Genomic DNA, 20807 nt, shown 5'->3' on the forward strand with positions numbered 1-20807 from the left:
CGGTAGCTGTGAGAGTATAATCCTCTGTGAGAGTATAGTCCCCTCCCCTTCAGTTATTGTACCCTATAAACGTGACTTCCCTCTTTCGGAAACATCAAAGAACTAGCACATTTCTTAGAATATTCGAACTTGGCAAGTGCGCACAACACGTCAGCGAACCGACACAAACTGAACAACGAACAATGAGAGCCGAGAAGCGATTGCTAATATGGTGGATGCTTCTTTTATTTTTTCTTGTTGGCCGTGATGAAACATCTTCGGCCGTAATGAAATGTTACCGTTGGAAAAGTTCGCCAGGTTGTGGGTGTAGCATTTACTGTGTTAACCATTAGTTTAATGTAGCTCAACAATTCCGTTTGATTAATTAAATTATTCACATTAATAATATAGCATGTGTGCATTAAAATTAAGAATATATTATGCCTGCTTTATTAGGCGCATTAGCCTGAAGAAATGTCCATAAAACATCCCACACTCGTCCGCTTAACGTTAATATGGATATCTTTCGCACGTCCCAGAGGACTCCTTCTTTCTCTGACATGGACATGTCAGCGCACATATATTGGACGAAATTCGTTATCCCCAAGATATCCCAACGTCCAGCTTCAGACGTGCATCGGATATCCCTAAGACAGCGGTGTGTTGTTGGGCTGGATGTCTGTTCACTCTGTTGGACGTAAAAGACGACTCCCAGCAAACCATTAATATCCCTGGGACATCCCTACAAGGTCGCGAACGTGCTGAATATCTCGACATCCATAGGATATCTATGGGATATCGCACAATTTCATTGCGTTTTGGGCTTACTCCAGTAAACAACAGATGTCCCTGGTATGTTGGAAGGATATCGCGCTCTGGATGTTTGAATGTCCCTTGACAAGCAGCCTGCAGATCCTAGGGATGTCTATGGGAGATCCAGGAAATATTTGTTTGTCCTTATAGAGACGGTAACCTGAATTAAAAACACAGTAGTCGATAGGAAGGGATGTCAGAAATGTTGTTGGGTATACTGTGGGTTGATGCAGAAACACAGGAATTGCGAAGATACATCCTCGTCACCGTTACAAATGGTTTACGCCACGCTACCCCTAACGAACGTGTGTGTAACGATTTGTATTTCAGTATATGTTCCATCCTGCTCGCAAATAGAGGTTACTGCAGGCTTTCCCAAGTGGTCCAAGTGAGGCGGGCAGGGTTCGGCACTTATGCTGGCGTGTCCCACGGTGTTGCTGTACTGTGTTGAATCCTGTTAGGCTAAGGTAATGTTTTGTTCCCAATAGTATCAAACGGGTTAAAACACATAATAAATATTATTTGCTGGTGCACAGTTGCAGTGGTCTCTACGCATTCTACAAACACTAAATATCTGATGCACAAAATTGTTAAAAGCAAAATATGTTCGATATTCGTAATCTCCCGTATATATCCAAACATCCGTGACAGACGTCGCAGGGACTTTCAGTGGATCTACAAACATGGCAGAAATGCTAGTCGCTGGGATATCGCATGGATGTAAAACGGATCTGTGGCAAACTCCACTGGATATCCAAACGTCCCGGGCGAGATATCTTACGGACATTTCCTGGATGTATCTGGTTTGCTGGGCTCCTCCTTTCTCTCACTTGGACCTGTGAGCGCACATACATCGGACGAAACTCGCTATCCCCAGGACATCCTAACATCCAACTTCTGACGTACATCGGATGTCCATAGGACAGCCTTGTGTTGTTGGGGATATGGTGTCACCACCATCAGGGTGTCACATCCCAACGTCCATTATAGACATTCAAGATGTGTCCTGTGAACGGTGGAAGACCCATCACCAGCGGCATAAACAGCGACCAATCATCACGAGGACAGAGGTCACCTCTGCCTCAAATGATACCGTAATAATGGTACCGTCACGTTACACGTAAGGTTTGTCTGTCTAGTGTGGCAACATGTTGCACGTGCCGTAGGGTAGGACTGCGGATAATTTGGACTATCTGGGATTCTTTTGGCGTGTGCCGGAAATCTCCGACACACGGTGCTGGAAGCAATGTGGAGGAGGCTCAGTGGGGGAGGCTCTGTGTTGGGGCTCAGACAGACAGATGCGGGCTGGGGCAGAGGTCCTCCCCCACATTGCTACCGACTTCTGCCACAGCGCGCGTCTGTCTGTCTGTCTGAGCCTGCGTAAAGCGGGCTCGTGAAGAGCAGAGAAAGGGGCAGTCGACGCTTGGGCGGCTTGGGTTCGAAGCAAGAGGTTCTACTCGTTGGTCTTTGGGGCCTTTGGTTTACTGGCGTCATTTCTAACTTTTCTGGACCTACCTTTCTTTACTTGTCCATTTCAGAAGTTCTATTACTCAACATCAGCTTTTGTAACCCATCAGAGGATGAAGACGCAAATTTTATGTATCTTCTGATATTGTAATGTGATCCGCAATAATCATGGAATAATTGTTGTGGTATATAATTATTGTAAGCAATAGTGATCTTCGTAATACTTCATAATTATGGGGCAATCACAATCATATAATGTTAAAAATAATTTGGAGTCGATTGAACATCATAGAATGCTATTAAAGGAGTACAGAGGGCCATCCAAAAAAATTTCAGATTAAGACATCTGATGAAAGTGTGTGTGTCATTATACAGAATAGCGCGAAAGGTTTTGATGTGTGCAATTTGTTTCCCAGAAAAAAAGTCACATAAACATAGCTCCGCGCCTTCACTCTTAACTCGCCACTCCAGCTATAACGAGGATGAGGAGGTATGATGCCACGTCACCGATGACGGCATAAGGAGACTCGTTCTGGTTTGCCGGTCAGTGGGGGTCAGCGCCTTGTCCCTTTGCCACCGTAAACCTGTTTTGCCAGTTTTCCCGGAGAATTGGGGAGAGAAGGAGCGGCCGAAGCATTACCGAGCAAGGAGAAAGGCTTTATCAGAACCCCGAACAGCCGAGTAGCAGACAACATTTCTCTAGGCCAATCAGCGAGCGTTCTCCTTATAGCGTCAGCGCGCGGTTCCAGGCAGATCACAGGCTGGTACTGCTCTTCACCACCGTTGCGCACGGTCGCTTTTTGCGGCGTATTTCAGATTCAATTTCTTCGATAATTATGACTCCGTGGTGTAAATTACTTCGCATGGTGCATCTTACTGGTCTACTTAACAGTTTTATAGGAAGAAAACTGGGTGTTAAAAATGCCTTCTGTGCTACTTTAAGTAAAAAGAGCAGTAGAGCGCTCCTCTATGAGAACTGGGTCCATGGGTGATCTTGTGTATATTTTATTCAGCGTTTATCACATGCTGGCTTCCGAGAAGATAAAATACGGAAGGCGCGATAGACTGAAACCCAAGGAAGAGATTGCCGTGGCTATCCTCGATATGATCCTTTTTACCACAGTCCTCGTGTTCGCTAGCACACCCCATTTTGCCACCCGCCCTTCTGTCGGACAACGTAACCGTGCCTCTTGAGACTGCTGTCAGGAAAAGCATTTACCTACTGGCAGTGTTTAACTGACTTGCACCTCTACGTGGCAAGAGGCAGAGTCCTTATTAAGAAATTTCGCGTGGTTAACAGTCGTCAAAGGGTGATGAAGAAATAAGCGATGGCAGTAGGTGATACTGGTCTTTCTTGGATTCATTCCAGCTAGGGTTCCTTTCATCTTCCGAATATAATTACACACGTATCACTGCATACATAGTTACTCTTATGGATATACAGTGTGGAGATATCAGACTGATAACAAGGGCGTTATCTGGTACCGGTGTGGAACGTGTGTGCTGGGTGTGTGTTACACGTGACGCTAGGGAGCGTCGGGCGCGGATCATGGCTTGGGTGTGGGGACTTGTGATCCTGCCACTCGACGCCGACGGAGCCATTTTGTCAGATGTAAGAAAATAAATCTTCTTTCTTGTTGTTAGTTGCTGTGTTCGTGTTCTTCGGGTTTACGGCGGGTCGGAATCGGGAGCACCCCGAATTTGTTGGCCTAGGATCCTACAACAGTCAACCCTCGATTTATGAAACCTAGATTTACGAATTCCCTCGCTTTGCGGATGGTTTGTCCCAGAACGAAGCACTTCCTATGTGTTTCTCCCTCGGTTTATGAACATCCGTTTCTGATATGTAAACGCGTTTTTTTGAGCATGAACCTAGAGGAGTCTACCTTCTTTTTTTTACCTCGATTTATGAAGGGGTTGGGTACAGTCGTCCAGGTCATTGACACATGAATGGAGGCTGACAGATAAGAAAATGAACTTTATCTGTGTGGCATGCCAGTGGCTGACATTTGAAGTGGAATGTCGCAATGGACGGGTTGCAAAGCGCAAGAGATCGCCTCTGACCGCAGGTGAGAAAAGGGGTATCCACCTATTTTCAGAAATAATGAATACCAGCAACTGTAAAGTCAACAAATGTTACAAAATGTCGCAGTGCAGTTCCTGTCATTCCAAGATCCCCTTTCGTCCCAAGAGATAGTCACTAGCTTTGTCGCATTGAGATGAGGACTGCCTGGCGTCGTCTTTTGGCAGTGCCACTGCATGCTAGCATGCATTGCACGGGAGATCCCCTCTCCCGCGTCTACGCCATTCTGTGCACCGGCGGCGTGGACTCTTGAAAGACCCCATATTTACCCTACCATCCCTGGTCTTGAACGAAATAGTGACGTCCCCATAGTCGTGGCGCTGGAGCATCTCGCCTCATCACATCGACTAAGTTGCCATATATGCAGTGGCATGTTTTCCACTGCCTGCTTCACGCTCACATTCCCACGAATAGGTGGAGCTACCTCGAAACCCTGCATCTGGTACATCTGGTTGTTGGTTGTTCCCTAAGTTTTGGTTTTGCTTCGTCTGCAGGCATCTCCATCTATACCCGGTGATTTAAATTAACGTGAAGCAGTCATAGGAAAACATGACGGTTTGAGGAATGCATGGGATGGGAATTTGCTTTGCTTGTGACTTTTTTGTACAAAGTGACGAAACATTTGACAAAAATATTGGTAAAACTATAGAGAGAAATGTCTATCGGGGGAATATTCTTGTAATGTGTGTGGCTGTTGATATTAATTGGGAATCTTTCTTCACATTACTCAGTGATGCTGCAATGTATGTATTATTGTAATATGTATAGATGTTGATATTAATTATAACTATCTTTTCATATTATCCAGTGGTAGTGCATTGTATGTATTAGTGAATGAGATTGTGGCTTCATATAGTAATAAGTCCTCTATCAGGTCATTGGTGCGGGTTACGTGAGTGATCAAGTGGTAAGCAATGTGATGAATGTTGATTTTATGTTTGAAATATCAAATAGAGAATAAATAATTATATTTTATAATTATTAATAATATTTTTATATAATTATATTTTATATGAATTGTAGTGTCTTGTGCTGTGGTTCTGTTTCAGGTCGTAAAGGTCTTTCGGCTGGGTTTTTCTGCGTCATACTGATTGGCAACATAATTGGCATAATTCCCAGCACCACTGGCAATTAATAAATATACATGTATTGGCAATATAATTGGCTTTAATAAATATATATCGACTTGTACTTTTTGTGTATGACCCTTCTTTGCAAGTCTATAGTTGCATGTTGTAAGTGCACGCGTCACCCACCACGCGCTGCAAAAATTCGCGAAAGAAGTCTGCCCAGATGGAGAAACCCGCCTTGTACTCTCTACGCCTCCCGACATAATCATACTACTAGTGTCTCGTGCTTGCCCAACGCCAACATCGGAGTCCTGGACAGGGGGGGGGGGGGGGGAGACCAGGACCTCTCAATTACCCCGACGTCGTGGGCGGTTGCCTAGGGAGGGTTGAACCGGCCCCGGGCGGAAGCGCAGCAGACTAAAGTTCCCGCGTTCTGCGGTGTGGGGATCGCACCCATGCATGGGTAGCATGAGGCAGCCCAACGGAAACGGCTGGACCTAGACCAGCGGCAGCTGTTATGTGCAAACTTACTGCTAGTTCAATGACATGCGTGGTCCGCACAAAAGGGCGAAAGCTGCAACGCAAAAGGAAGGCGGAAAACCCGTATTGGATGAGGGCGCGTGTAGAGGAGGTCATCACGCCAGCGCGCAGCGCGAGGACGCTGAAATTCGCGTTACAGGAGTCGCAACTGTTCTCGTAAAACCCATTGCGCTATGCATCCTCCTTCAGTGCACACTGGGGCCGCTACACCACTCGAAGTGCCCATCTGTGAAGATGGCATCGGAGATTTGTTCTGTGCAGATGTCCAGTGGACTCGTGATAGCTGTGTGTGTTACTTCTCGCCTCACGCCAGGACGGAACGGATGCGCGTCTGTATAGTCTACGCACTCACACCTTACCGCAGTAACAAGTTCCGCCTCGTGGGGGACTTCAACGTGGACGTTCCAGCGGGCAAGAACACGGCGTTCCTAGAAAACATATCCCCCCCACCCACTAGACCTCACGCTACGCACCGACGTCCTCCAACCCACCACCAGACAACGGATCGTGCATAGACTTGGTCATTGAAAACACCCACTTCGTTGAAGACATTACTCGTATCGCCAACCATTTCAACGAGCAGTGGTCATCACACTGAGATAAACACTTTGCGTACGAACTTTAAAGGAGCATTAAAGTGGTATCTAACATGGCCAAAAACTGCTGTCATCTTGTAAAGCAGTATGTGAAAAGCATTCCCACAAAATGTTTTTGTCCAAAGTTCTTTCACCGCGGCGCAATTAATTTGCAAAATCGCCCACCCGCTCACTCAAACCACCCACTCTAGTGTGACGTTTGTGGTAGAGAGCCCTCTCATTCGTTGGTAGGAAAAACCGTCTGCTACGGACATTGCGAGCTGTTTCTTGTTGACTTCTATTCTTTATATGATTTATATCACGTTCTCTATAAAAAAAAAGCATACATGCAGCCTGACAAAATAAGATTGTGACCACAAGAGTAATATATCCGTGGCTTCTGTGCAATCTCAGAACTCACAGTAGCAGAAAGCAAGCGATGACGGCGCTATTGTGGCGCCGCCTGTTAGCCACTGAACTAACTCAAAAGGGCCTAGGATATTGAACTGACTAACTAAATAACTGTGCGATGAAAACGGTCAGAGAGGCTGCACACTGTCGGGAAGCACTGGGGTATCGCTGTACAACACACAGTTAGCTTTAGGCTGCACCACTCGTTCTTCCCGAGGTGTCAGCGGTCCCAAAAAATCGAGGTCGTGTCGTTGACAGCCTTCGAATCCTCCGTTTCGGACATCACGTAGCCGGGGGAACGCCTGGCCAGCCTCGCGTCTCCGAAGCGGTAGCAGACGCTCCGGCCTGCGCGGTGTTGCTCACCTCGATCATGTGATCCCAGGACCAATGAGGAGCGTCCCTACAACTCACGTCACATAGTGACGCGCATGGAGGCGCTCATCACGTGTCTATCGTGAAGGCGAAGGAGGGTGTTTCGCGCACTGGAGATTCGGTGGGCTATTGCAAGCGTCCCAATTTCGCTACGGTTGCACTAATTGTGAGAAAACTGTTTTCGGCCGCTAAACAATCCATACAGACCAAAAATGGAAACAAAGTTGTGTGCCTGTAGACTGCTCCTCAACCTTACTCAACCACACACTGTTGACGATGGAATTCGCGTTACAGGTGTCGCAACGGTTCTTGAATTTTTCTTTCTTCTTTTTCTTTTTTGCGGGAAAGCAAAGGACTAACGTCGGGTCGTGTCCTGGTAAAATGAAATCAAAATGGGCCTTTTCGTGAAACGGTCGTAACACATTCCCAGAATTGCGGAACACCCCCTCTTAAAGATGGCTTGACCTGCGTACTCGCTGCCCTCCATTGAAGCAATGCATTCCACCTAGTTTTGTTAGAATCTCCGTTGGCACCGAGCTTTAGAAAGAAGTGTCCACATCCACACTTATGTGTTCCTATAAGAGGTCCCTCGACAGGTAAGTAGTATGGAAGTGCAGTCACAGTTTTTTTCAGTTTTTTTTTTTTTTTTCCTGGGGGACTTATTTTCGCCGTATTGGCTTCATGGCAGAATGCATTGGCGTGCCTTTTTGCTTGTATTTCACCCAAACAATGGGTTCCCCAGAAAGTGTCCATGTAAGGCATGAAAGGTGAAACTGTGTTCTTTCGGTACACCGGGCCGTCACCTCAAAGCAGGCTGACCGCACCTTCCCCCTACATCACCCTATCACACCACCCACCGAGAAACTGTCTCATATTTTTTTTCCCATGGCGAAAGAGGTGACGACGTGCTTAGTGTGCCTTCCGAGCCATTTGCGTCTTCAAAAAAAGAGTTCTGTTGTTGGCTGGAGCAATGGTGTAGATGTCGGCATAGCTTTCGCGTCCCGTGTTCGATCCGCGGACCAATACCTTTTGATATTTAAAAAAGTATATGTCAAGTGAGTTTTTAGACTAATAGCAAGGCGAGAACTTCACAATTTTCTCCCGGAGGACTTATTAATGCCGTACTGGCACTATGGCATACATTGCTGCGATGTTTTGCTTGAATTGCAGTACTGCTGTATATTGGTTCCGACCTACTTCACCGATACAGGAAGTCCCCGATTTGTACAGTGCCAAGGTACTAGCATTAAGGAACAACAGATGAGAAAGCATCTTTAACCACTATCTTTACAAATTTGTAAAGTGCAGGAGATGCAGGATTAATGCTGAATGCTGAACTAATGCAGGTGAGTAAGACTGTTGAAAATGCTGTTTCACGCGTAATCCTTGTGTACCAGATTGCGAATAAAAAATGTCCGGCAACGGGTTTAAGACAAGTGTTGTTGGTCTAGACCGGAACCCGGTCCGCGCCCAAAGGCAAACGAACTGTGGGATCAGAATCCGGCCTGCAGGCTCCGGTTTTCTGGTTCCCTGACTTGAAAAACATGACTGCCTAACCCGGGTTGGGTTGGGTTTGAGTTTTCGGGCCAGTGTTGTCCGTTGCCGTGTCCTGCTGGCCCTACTAGGAATGCTAGCTTCTGCTTCACGTGCCAACAACCACTTTGCCTCGGCAAATTCCCGCTACGCCCCGCTACCGCGCTATGGTGGTACCGCTACCATGTAAATGGTGCGCATGCGTCGTCATCTTTTTCTGAAATGGACCATTGATTGACACAAGACAAAGAGAAAGATGACGACGAAGACGGTATACTGCGCTATAAACGGCATCGTAATCGCACCGTATCTCGTACGAAATTTATTTATAGATGTCACCGGGAACTTAAAGAATTAACTTCTTTAACCACCAATATGCGCCATATTACGCTAAAAGGTCTAGGTTCAGCCTTATTGGCTGGGGTGTCCCATGTTACCCATTCACAGGTGCGATCCCACAACTGCTGGACGCGGGAACTTTTACCTGCTGCGTTTCCGCCCTGGGCTAGGTTCTATAGAAGTTATATAGAAAACTGTGGATAGGGTGGTTTAAAAGTCCATTGGAGGTATATACAACTTTTATCTACTTTTAATGTAGTTCCTTTCAATAAATGGCCCCCACTTCGTATAGAAAGTGGATGGAGAAAATTGACAGAAATTGTAAACAGGGTAGGTGCAATAGCTAAAGGAATTATATACAGCCTCTATCTAATCCTGATCCATTTCTAATGTATATTTGGAGACCAGTTTCCATAGAAACTAGACAGGACAATAGACAACACGTCGTAAGCAATATGAAGAGTCTCGTCTAATTTAGATACAGCTTAGACCTTCGATAACTTGTTGCTACGCATGCTTTGCACCTAGCCGATGCATGTATCTCGATAACCAGGATCGTTCTATTAATTTCACCCCTACACCAGAAAAATGCTTTCCCACTCCAAATCACTAAAAAAAAAGAAGATCAATAAACAAACACAAATAGGAGGGAAATACTTGCACACGCTCAAACCTGTGACGTGTTTGCAAAGAAGCAGATACTAATACAACATGCAACGAAATGGCTTGGCCTTGGCCATATGGGGAGCCGTCTGCGCTTGAGATGCGACCGCAGGGGTGAGGGCGGCACGCATAGATTGTTATTTTGGGAGCAAATAACAGCCACAAAAAATATTTCATCCGACTGGTTTATATATTACTGCATTGAAGACTGTGTTTCTTATTTAAATTACTCTGGAACTGAACCAACAGAATCTCTACAACAAAATAATATGGTGCTGCACGTTGCGCGTGTGTGGAGCGCCGTATTCTACAATTCGCTGCCACGATCTATGCCTTACACATGGTTCAAACGTGGCAAATACAGTTGAGATAGGTACAAAACTGCTACTTCAGAACTGGTTTACCCATTTTGTACACGCACCTTGCCTTTGACAGTGTAGAAGCAGCACTGTATCAAGTGCAATATTAAAAAGCAAACAATAAATGTTCGCGTTGCCTGAAGTGACAAGTCACAATATTGCTGTCGACATTTATATGCATGTTCACACATTCACAAATAATATGCATTACTTGTTATTCAAATGCCTAAAAAAAACTAGTACATCATGTCGATAAATAGGAATTTCCGTGCCTAGTATAAGCTCTTTACAGACTGTATAAAAAGTATACATTCTAGTTCCTGAATACTGTATAGAAAGTGTATACAGTTTACCAGTAAAAAACCTATACAGATTCTGTCTAATTCCCATGCACAACGTTCACACTGACACGCTAGATAATCTATAGGTCCTGTATATAAACTGGAAAATCAATTTCATCAGTGTTTGTATATACGCTCCTCTTTCTTTATTCGCACTGCTCGGTGCCTACTCAGTATTAATGCGCTCTACAATGGGTGAAAACTGCATATCTGTTACAATGACGACATTACTGTTCATTTGAGTACATTATTTCGTTGCACAAAATATTTAAAAAGTACACAGATCATTATTATCGCCAGCTTTATTCCATAAACAATAGTAACAATTCATAATAGTTAATCGCAGTTAAAAATTCTGTTATTTAATTGATAAAATAGTGGATATACCTAATACTGATTAATAAATAGTATAATTCTGCTCACTACAATTAATAGTTATGCTGTTTAATTATAAGTTGAGTAATTAACAATATTATACCACATGCATGAAATCATACTGCACCGTGGCCCAAAATCCAGACGTATTGATGAACTCGCTTATATGTATACAGAAGAGATTCAGAATGGAAAGAATTATGTTTGCGATGTTTCTATAGAAAATCTATAGAATATGACAGATAGAGTACCTATCCACTCTCAATGAACTTTCTATCTAGTGTCTTGGAACTGGATAGAGGAGATAGATTATCCATTGGAATTGTATAGAAAATGGAAAATCATTTTCATAAGGTCTCCTTAGACACCCTGGTGGTCCTGGACTGCTCCAGGAACGCCATGGTGACGTCCATCTTAGTGCGGACACCCGATCAACATGGGGTGGCACGAGACATCGATCCCAACCTCAGGTTGTCCTCTAGACCTAGCCTCCAAGTAGCTGGATTACAGGAGCATGCCGCAACTCCCAGCCGCTAACGCAGCAGCTATCTCGGATATTTGAGGGATACATTTCGTATTTAAGGTTTACGTAGATCAATGTTATGTAATTCACACGTAAACGCTGCATTAAAGGCGCATCTCTTTCGCACAATTCTTCTTGATTGTTTAGGATTTCTAAGTTTTTTTGTTTTTTTTCGCGCGCCTTGGGAGTTGTGGCAATTCTTGCTGACTACTATGGAGTTACTTGGATCTGAGCTTAGATTTCTTTTTGATTACGACATAGGTAATCCAGAACCCGTGACTCATGTGGCCGGACCGCGGTACTGCCGCGGTATGTGTGCAGTATTTGAAGTGTCATTGTTCTGCGAAGAACAATATGTGCTCTCTGCCTTATATGTGCAGCGGTTTTACCAGCGGAGCAAAACGATTGCAGGGTATTACGGTGTATTCGTGGAATGGTGAATATATTTGTGTTGTCCAATCTCGAAAAGAGTCTTACGATCCGTTAGAGGTACATATTCTGTGATGACCGGTAAATTACACACGATAACTGCCACTACCGCACCTCGAATCATCTTCGTGCGTGGCCCAATGTACACAAGGACAATGGTTGTCCTGGGATGGCGTCGTTTTTAATGCGTTAGCATTAGGAGTGTCAAAATGGAAAAAGCTGTAAGTAGTAGAAGGGCAGAGATACGCAGAACCAAAGAGCATGGTGACCATCATTCCCCACCGCTCTAGATAGGAAGGTATTTGGAGCAAGAGCGTTCGCGCCAAGGAGGAGCACGCACCAAGACCGCCCCCGCGCGTTTCGCGGCCGCGCGTCGCGTAGAGAGGGGTTTCCTTCTCGCGTTTGAACATGCGTGAACATGCAAAATACATCTTATTCCCTTTCCACATCTTTTAATACATCCCCGAGCGTGGAGTTTTAATCGTCATTTACCAACGATCAACTCACCTATCAACTTTCTACACAAAATGGGAGCTGCATGGAAGCTTTTCACTCGATGTTTTGGAAAGGAATATGATGATGAGCGGGAGACGGCGGACGAGAAAAAATGGCGACTTAAACAAGAAATATATGAAGCAAAAGCAGAAGCTGTGAGGAGGTTCCTCGCACACGAGCGTCTTATAGAAATGAAGCGTCGTTCCGCGAAAAGTCAAGACGATCAAATCGATTGGTGAGATGTACAATAAATCCATTTCTCACACCATCACTTATTCATTGTCTCATTTACTTTTGCATCGTGATGTCTGACGCAGGTCGATTTGCTTTTATCCACCCTGCAAGGGTTATTATTTGCGGTCCTTCAATGTCGGGTAAAACCTATCTCGTTCGTAACATTTTAAGAAATCTTACAGTATTCACTGTAGTCCCAGAGCAAATCTTTTACGTTAGCAAATATGATGCGACCTGGCAAAATGAATTCGCAAATGATGTTACATTCCAGAAAGAGCTACCAAAGACATGGGATGAGAGCGTGCCTACTTTGATTATAGTCGACGATCTCATGACTGAGAAGAATGTGATGCAAGAAATGGTTCATCTCTATACGAGAGCATCACATCATAAGAACGCATCCATTGTTTTTCTTTGTCAGTACTTATTTCACAACGATGTCAACTATAGAACATTATCTCACAATAGCACATATATAATATTATTTAATAATTTAAGGTCACGCACGCAGCTGGAACTTTTAGGACGCCAGATCTTCGGCAAAGCTCAATTACCATACTTTATCAGTGCATTTGAGCAGGCAACAGAGAAACCATTTGGTTATCTAGTGATTGACCTACACCCTCTGACGCAGTCTCAATTTCGTCTGCGAACAGGCATTACTGGAAACGTTCGACAGTTTGTTTTCTTGCCAAAATGAAAACTCTGCGTCATCATTTAACTTTTCTAAAAGTCCTTGCAACATGTACACCTAAAGAGCGCGATGAGATTTTAAAGGAGGCGCCACCTCATAGCATAGAAGCTCTTTCTGAAGTCTGTAAGAATATATTGAATGGTAATATTAAGCTACCGCCCAGATTGTTCAAAGAGCTGGAAAAGTATAAACACACCATTCGATACATTGCATATAAAACGCTGCACAAATCACCAAAAAGACTAAGATCCTTCCTCTATCGTCAGAGGGGTGGATTAGTGCCACTAATCCCCTTATTACTCACGGGATTAACCAGTGTGCTCGGTGGTGTCGCAGGTCGTGCTCTAGCAAAGACGGTAGGTGTCTAAAAAATGGCTACAAAGGTTGAGGTATTGACTCCTATCGAATCAATTCTGGAATCTAACGAAAGCGATGATATTAAAGTAAAACGAATGTTAACTGCTATGTACTACATTATAAAAAATCATCAGAAACCATCTAATGAAACAGAGCCAGCATCCACAGTACAGGAAGAAAAAAATGATGAGTCACTTCCAATGGGACGCTCATTTGATTACAATTCGCTTCCTTCTAATGTCAACATTAAAAAAGTAAGACGTGTAGTCTCAGTGCTACCTAGGAGCTTGACTTGGAATGATAAGGGAGAAATCATTCATAACAACCAAACAATCGCTGGTTCTAATATAAAAGAATTGGTGTTGCATCTGTCCGGACACAAGAAAGGGAAGCCTGCCTGGTACCGAAAAGTGGCAAAGTTCTTGCAGCCACACAAAATACGTCAGAAGAGGAAAGCAAGGAAACGTATACTCTGGGAAACGTATAAATCACCCCAAAGAACAAAGTTGCTTTCATCATCATCATCAGATGAATATATCACAGAAGAAGAATGAATTATAGGGATCCAAACGCTGGTTTGGGGGGGGTTGCCCGATGCTGCAGAGGTCGAAACATCTCTAAGAAACAGGCAATCGAAGAACTACAGCGAGATGATGTCTACACACTTTACAAAGAAGGAAGACGTAGATTTAAGAGAAGAAAGACCATCTCACTGCACATCGACGATCTTCATCAAGCAGACCTGATTTCATTCCTGCAGTACAAGAAACAAAATAAAGGATTTTCCTTCATACTCATTGTGATAGACTGCTTATCAAGACGACTCATGGCTACACCCATTAAGACCAAGCGTGGTGAAGATGTGAAGAAAGGATTGATCAAGTTGTATAGGAGCCATAAAGTCTATCCAAATCTCCTGCAGGTAGATAGAGGGAGAGAGTTCGATAACAAACATGTGAAAGCATGGTGTAAACGTCACTCAATACACATGTTTAGCTCTTTTTCACCCTTCAAGGCTGCGCTCGTTGAACGCGCTATCAAAACAATTAAAGCTAGACTTTATCGTTATTTCGCCAGTAAAGGCCATCACAAGTACATTGCTGTTCTCCCAAAGATCATCGCTGACTACAATTCATCATATCACTCGACTATCAAGATGGCCCCGAACGACGTCGATAAAAATAACGAGATTGAACTATTCAATAGACTTCACAGTAAAAATGACAACAAACCAAACAAGATTACATTGAATATCGGTGATCAGGTGCACGTACACACAAGTAGATCAATTTTTGACAAGGGGTACATTGGGCACTGGTCCTTAGTTGTCTACACGATCACACGATACAAGAACTCGGATCCACCAGTGTTTTACATAGCTGGACCAGATGGGGTCGAAGACGATGCAACTTACTATGCCAATGAATTGCAACGTGTAGTGAAATCGCAAGACGACCCATACCCGATTGAACGCATAGTAAGTCGAAAGAAAATAAACGGTGTCACACATTATAAAGTGAAATGGCTAGGTTACGATGACTCATTTAATTCCTGGGTTCCAGCCCAAGATGTCGCGAAGTTCTGATTTTTACATGTATCTCCTATCCAATGATTGCATGGATATGCATCCGAACAACAGTCTCAATGACTTTACAATCACTCTGAGTGCACCACTACAAGTGAATGAAGAATATGAAGTCGGCCTGCATGAACTTTCCATCTCTAATGTATTCTACAACGTTCCACGGACTAACGATGCTACTATACATATTACTTCCAGAAGCATTATTGAGCTGCGTAAGGAAGTTGTTGTGATATCGACTTTGGAACACGCGCTGCAAGATTTTTTAAAAGAATTCAACATCGCATTTGGTTATGTTGATGGAAGGTACACATTCCAACTACCTCAAATAATTCGTTCTATTAAGTTTTTGGATGAAGAACTGCAACACGCCATGGGTGTGTCCACTATACAGGGTTTGAAAGTTGCAGGTGCTAAAGTTCCACGTCAGAACATGTACATGGGAGAGGAAGCTATCTCAAAGATGCTTTTAAAGGAAGAGGTGACTATCATTACACAATATGCTCCAATCATATTCATACCAGGTCGCCCTATCACTGTCACACTAAATCGCTTCTTTAAAAGATATGAAATCGATGGAAAGATACTATTTCAAAACAATACCTATACATTATTGGTCCCACGTCCCTTTGTTATCCCTGAACAACTCAAGAGACTCCTCAAATTAAACTCCAGTAAACTGTTAGAAAATACAACACAATACATTGGAGATCCATTTACATTCAGTTTTAGTGTTGTTCTAGAAAAAGTAATACTTGCAAGGGAAGAAGTCCAAATTCCACCAAATTATTACGAGACACCACATTCGCTTCTACAAGCTATCAGAGGTGTGATAGGCAGCAATGCTATACTAACGTACAATGAAGATACACAGCTGTTTACTTTCACTCCACTTGATGGAGTAACTATAGATCTTTCTGAATATTTGAGTAATATGTTGGGTTTCGCACCAATTCAGTCTATTGCAAACACCACCACCGGAACCACACCACTCAATCTTAAACCATTGTTTCATAATTTCGTGATTTATTGTGATATTATCGAATCATCTCATATAGGTGCAAAAAAGTTTCCCATTTTGAAACTCGTCCCATATTTACATAAAGATGATCCCCAGATTCATTACAGCTTCCATAACGTGCAATATTTGAAGCTGTTACAGAACGAAATCACGTCAATTTCGATTAAGTTGTATGATGAGACAGGTCGTCCACTTCATTTTAGAGGACCAGGTCGTACAGCTCTAGTTCTACACTTCAAAAATGTATCTTAAAGAAGTGCCGGAGATCCATTATGGATTGGGACTTGGTGATTTAGTGCCGTATAAAGGACCTCTTTTTCAATCTGGGAATGGCTTCTTTAGTTCTTTGCGTAAGCTAGCATTGCCACTATTGCATCGTGCAAAGCCTTACATAGCCCGTACTGCGATGAGCGCAGCGAAAAATTTGGCGAAAAAGTTATCTGAAGGGCAAAACATCAAGCAAGCACTGAGAGCAAGCTCAAATGAATTAGGCACACAGATTTTGAAGGACATTGCAGGCAGCGGACATCGAAGGAAAAAGAGGAAGAGAAGAGACATTTTCGATTAATCCTCTGTAACCATGAAATAAAGAAGACACTTTTTTTTTCATACGTTGATGTTTCTTCTTTATAAAGAAAAAGGTTTTGCTATGGAAAAGGGTCGCACTCCGAAAATGGCGACCAAGAGGGGTTAGAAGTCGGGACAATGGGTCACCCCCTTTCACCTGTAGAAAGTGTGGCGGACAATGCTTCGAAGCGGTCATCGCGTTCCGAAAAAACAGGTGGCCCAGGTAGGGCTGGCTTGTGAGGGCGATGTCAAAAGGTAAAGGGGGATTGGAGGACAATGATTCCAATCGTGAACGGGATCGCATTCAAAAAAGTGGTCGGCGGGGGGTTAGAGGAGTGGAACGGCTGATGGTTAGCAAAAACGGACCATGCTCGCCATCGGACAATGTCAAATGGTAGGGGGACTGGAGGACAATGATTCCAATTGTGAACAGGATCGCATTCTGAAAACAGCGGGTCAGTGGGGGGTTAAAAGTGTGCATCAGCATCCAAGCTGGTTAGAAGTCGAGCAATGGGTCGCCTTTCACTTGTAGAAAGTGTGGTGGACAATGCTTCGAAACGGCCATCGCATTCCGAAATACAGGTGGCCCAGGTAGGGTTGGGTTAGAGGGCGATGTCAAAAGGTAAAGGGGGATTGGAAGAGTCTTTTTTGCTCGGGTAAGATGCTAACAAATAAAGCTATGAGGAAAGCATTGTACCTTTTCATTTGCAAAGATGTCGCAGGTCAACGTTGTACACGCACAGTCCCAGCTGGCTTTGAAGGGGGAGTGTGAGTTATTCAACATACCTCCAACCCAAGTTTCAATAGAATCATGCGAGGCGCAAGTTTATTATCCTGTTTCTACAATCAGCGGAGGAGAATCGACGATCGAATGGAACATAACAAATCTCTCAGACTTGTATCTCGATTTATCATCTCTGTATTTTAATATAACTATGCAGATATTGAGGTCGGACGGGAGTGAACCAATTACCCGAAGAGCAGATGGTATCACTGAGGACATTGTATTCCCAGTCAACAACTTGGGTGCCGCTTTATTTAAATATGTAACCATTCACTTGAATCAGCGTCTTGCAAGCAGCAACTGTTTGAACTCCTATCGATGTATGATTGATACCCTACTTCATACGAATACTCATGTGCAGAAGACTTTAGATGATTGTGCAATGTATACATATGATACAGGAAAGCATGCAGCAAATGATCCAGTCGCTCGGGATGCAAAGTTGCGCATAGCTAGGACAAGTGGGGGGAAACTATTTGAAATTGTCATGAAAGTTAACACCGACCTCACAAACCAAGGGAGGCTTTTGTTACCCGGTGTGGGGGTTCGAGTGACTGCTCTACATAATACGGATAGCTTTAGATTGCTAACTGGCACCAATGAAACTCATAAGCATCAATTGAAAATCCACAGCGCGGCACTTGTAGCACGCAAAGTCAAAGTTAGCAACTCAAGTTTTATTGCACACCAGAAAGCCCTTAGATCATCCCCGGCATGTTACATCATGCGTGGACTAGAAAGCAAAGTCCGCTCGCTTTCGCCGGGCCTTCATGATGCAATCTTTGAAAACTTATTCCCTGATAGAATTCCTGATCAACTTACTGTATGTCTAGTTCGCACTGAAGCTTATCAGGGTGATTACAAGTCGAGCCCCTTTTGTTTCGAACATTTTAATGTTAGTTCTGTAACACTATCAGTTGATGGACACAGGAAGCAACTATCCTATGACTGGGAAAATGATCTGGGTAGAGCAAGCTACTACGAATTCTTGTATCAACTGAATGAAAAACATGTCGAGTTGAGTTATGAAAAATATAAAAAAAATTCCTTTATCATGCATTGGAACTTGAGTGCTGACGAAAGTTTTGGTTCCTACTTTAATCCATTGCGGAAGGGCAATTGCAGGATTGAAATGAAGTTTGCTAAGCCATTACCTTGCGCAGTGTCGGTTATACTTATTAGTGAAGCACCCAAGATTTTATCAGTCGATGGTGATCTTGTTGTTCGAGTGGACTAAGCATGAATGTGTTTGATCTGGAATTATTGTTTTCTCTGAACCATGAAACTTTGAATCTGTATCGCGGGACCTTCGCAATTGATATGGTACCAAGTTTAACGACAGAAGGGTTTATAGTTATCAATACACACCCACACGACGGTCCAGGAGAACACTGGCTATTGTACATGAGAGACAGGAATGACAAGTACATCTATGTGGACAGCTTTGGTCTACCACCGATTGAAGAAGAGCTGCTAGATCTACCCATTGATCAGTATTGCGAGAAATGCATTCAAAGCATTTACAGCTCACACTGTGGACTTTTTGTTTGTTTCTTTGCTTCCCGCCTTTGTAAGAATTACCAACTCAAGAGCATTGTTTCCTTATTTGACAATAACCTTGTACACAATGACCTCAAGATAATAAAAATGATTGAAGAGGAATACCTCATTTAAAGAAAAATGTCTCATTTTATTTCTTCAATGTACAGACCTCTTTCAGATAGTCCTCCAGACTCGACACCTTGCGACAACCATCTTTCTTGCGACGCACGATGTATTCCGAGTGTTGGATGTAAAAGTTTCGAATTATTGGTCGCTTGAGTCCAGCATTAAGTATGGTTGGAGAGATATTGTCACCCTGACGATACCGTCGCAACAAGTCACACTTGATGGCGACGAAGCGTTGGAGCCTCCGACTAATCTTTCCTCGTTTCGTCCGCATCGGAAACGGGAGAATTTGCATAATGAGACGAAAATCGGCCTCTGGCCCGTTGCAGTTCAGATAGGAGTTTAATTTCATCAAATCCTTGTACATCAGCCATTGTACCGTCAAAGCAAATCGTTCACTGGGCTTCATGGTTGATCCGAGCTTGGATGGCAACCGAGATAAGGTCGGATGTTATTGTCTAGCCAATGAGATGGATTCGATGACCACAATCCACCACAACGACAGCGTCGCAGATGCTCATCATATTGTATAAAGAAAGTTCTGGGTGGTGGCTTCAATGTCTTCACAAGAGGAAGATCCCCCGTCAGGAGACAATCAGAATCTTAACAAAGAATCACATTTTTAGAGAGGGAAAAAACGGGAAAACTTTCTATACATACAATCGTCCTCGGAGACCGCGTAGCACTTCTGCGCTTCCATCGTCGACTGTGAGGGGGATGTGGAAAAGGAATCCGATGGAGAGGATGTGCATACTTTCCCTATTGGTTGCGTTTTTCCTTAGTTTGCAATTGGTTGTTTACTACAAAGACTTTTGCTACATGTGGATTTCTCTAGCCCACCATCTTGTTGCTAAAAGTTGTTTATACAAAGTAGGAGAGGATGTGATATGATAATGAGGATGCGTCAGCTTTAAAAAATGAAGATTTGGTTCCTAGAGCATCATTTGGAAGCAATATGGCCAACGATGGTGGTAAGTTTTGTTGGTTTTTACCTTAAAGTTAGGTTTCTTATGAAAGTTGTCTTTCTCAGTTTTCTCGAGTTTTGAAGATGATGATGATAGTGGTGAGTTTTGGTGGTTTTTCTCATCAAGTTCATTTTCTTAAGAATATTATCTTTCTCAGTATTCACGTCGAGCCCTGTGTTTTACTTCGAAGACGGTAAGGAAATGGTGAATATGAAAAGCGAGAAGTATCTAAAGTTCCATTCTTTTCAGCGCCTGAGTCGCCACCACCAAGCTGTATGTATTAGCGACATTTCATAGATTTCATGTTAATATATGAGTTTCATTTCAGATGAATCAGTTTGTGTGGTATCAAATGAAAGTACGTACCAGCATATGACTTTGATTACTTGATCTTAATAGCAAATATCTTTTTAGATGATCATCGGGTACCACCTCCTGACAGTGAGTGTAGTTATAGATCTCGTTACCATGCTTGATCTGAATTGCAAATATCTTTTTAGATACTAACTGGATACCACCTCCTGACAGTGAGTATAGTTATAGGCCTCGTTACAATGCTTGATATTAA

At 43.4% G+C, this 20807-nt stretch overlaps 2 long non-coding RNA genes across 2 annotated transcripts; one reads left to right on the forward strand and one right to left on the reverse strand.

Annotated features, from left to right (window-relative positions):
- Positions 1-19597: 19597 nt before the first annotated feature.
- On the reverse strand, positions 19598-20179 carry LOC135398078 (uncharacterized). Its single transcript, XR_010423985.1, has 2 exons — positions 19935-20179; positions 19598-19876 (listed from the first exon to the last, which is right to left on the reverse strand). It is a non-coding gene; the product is annotated as an uncharacterized LOC135398078 (long non-coding RNA).
- Positions 20180-20285: 106 nt separating this feature from the next.
- On the forward strand, positions 20286-20512 carry LOC135398079 (uncharacterized). The gene is made up of 3 exons (XR_010423986.1): positions 20286-20337; positions 20397-20432; positions 20489-20512. It is a non-coding gene; the product is annotated as an uncharacterized LOC135398079 (long non-coding RNA).
- Positions 20513-20807: the final 295 nt, after the last annotated feature.

The sequence above is a fragment of the Ornithodoros turicata genome, chromosome 6 (genome assembly GCF_037126465.1).
Source record: "Ornithodoros turicata isolate Travis chromosome 6, ASM3712646v1, whole genome shotgun sequence".
NCBI classification, from domain to species: domain Eukaryota; kingdom Metazoa; phylum Arthropoda; class Arachnida; order Ixodida; family Argasidae; genus Ornithodoros; species Ornithodoros turicata.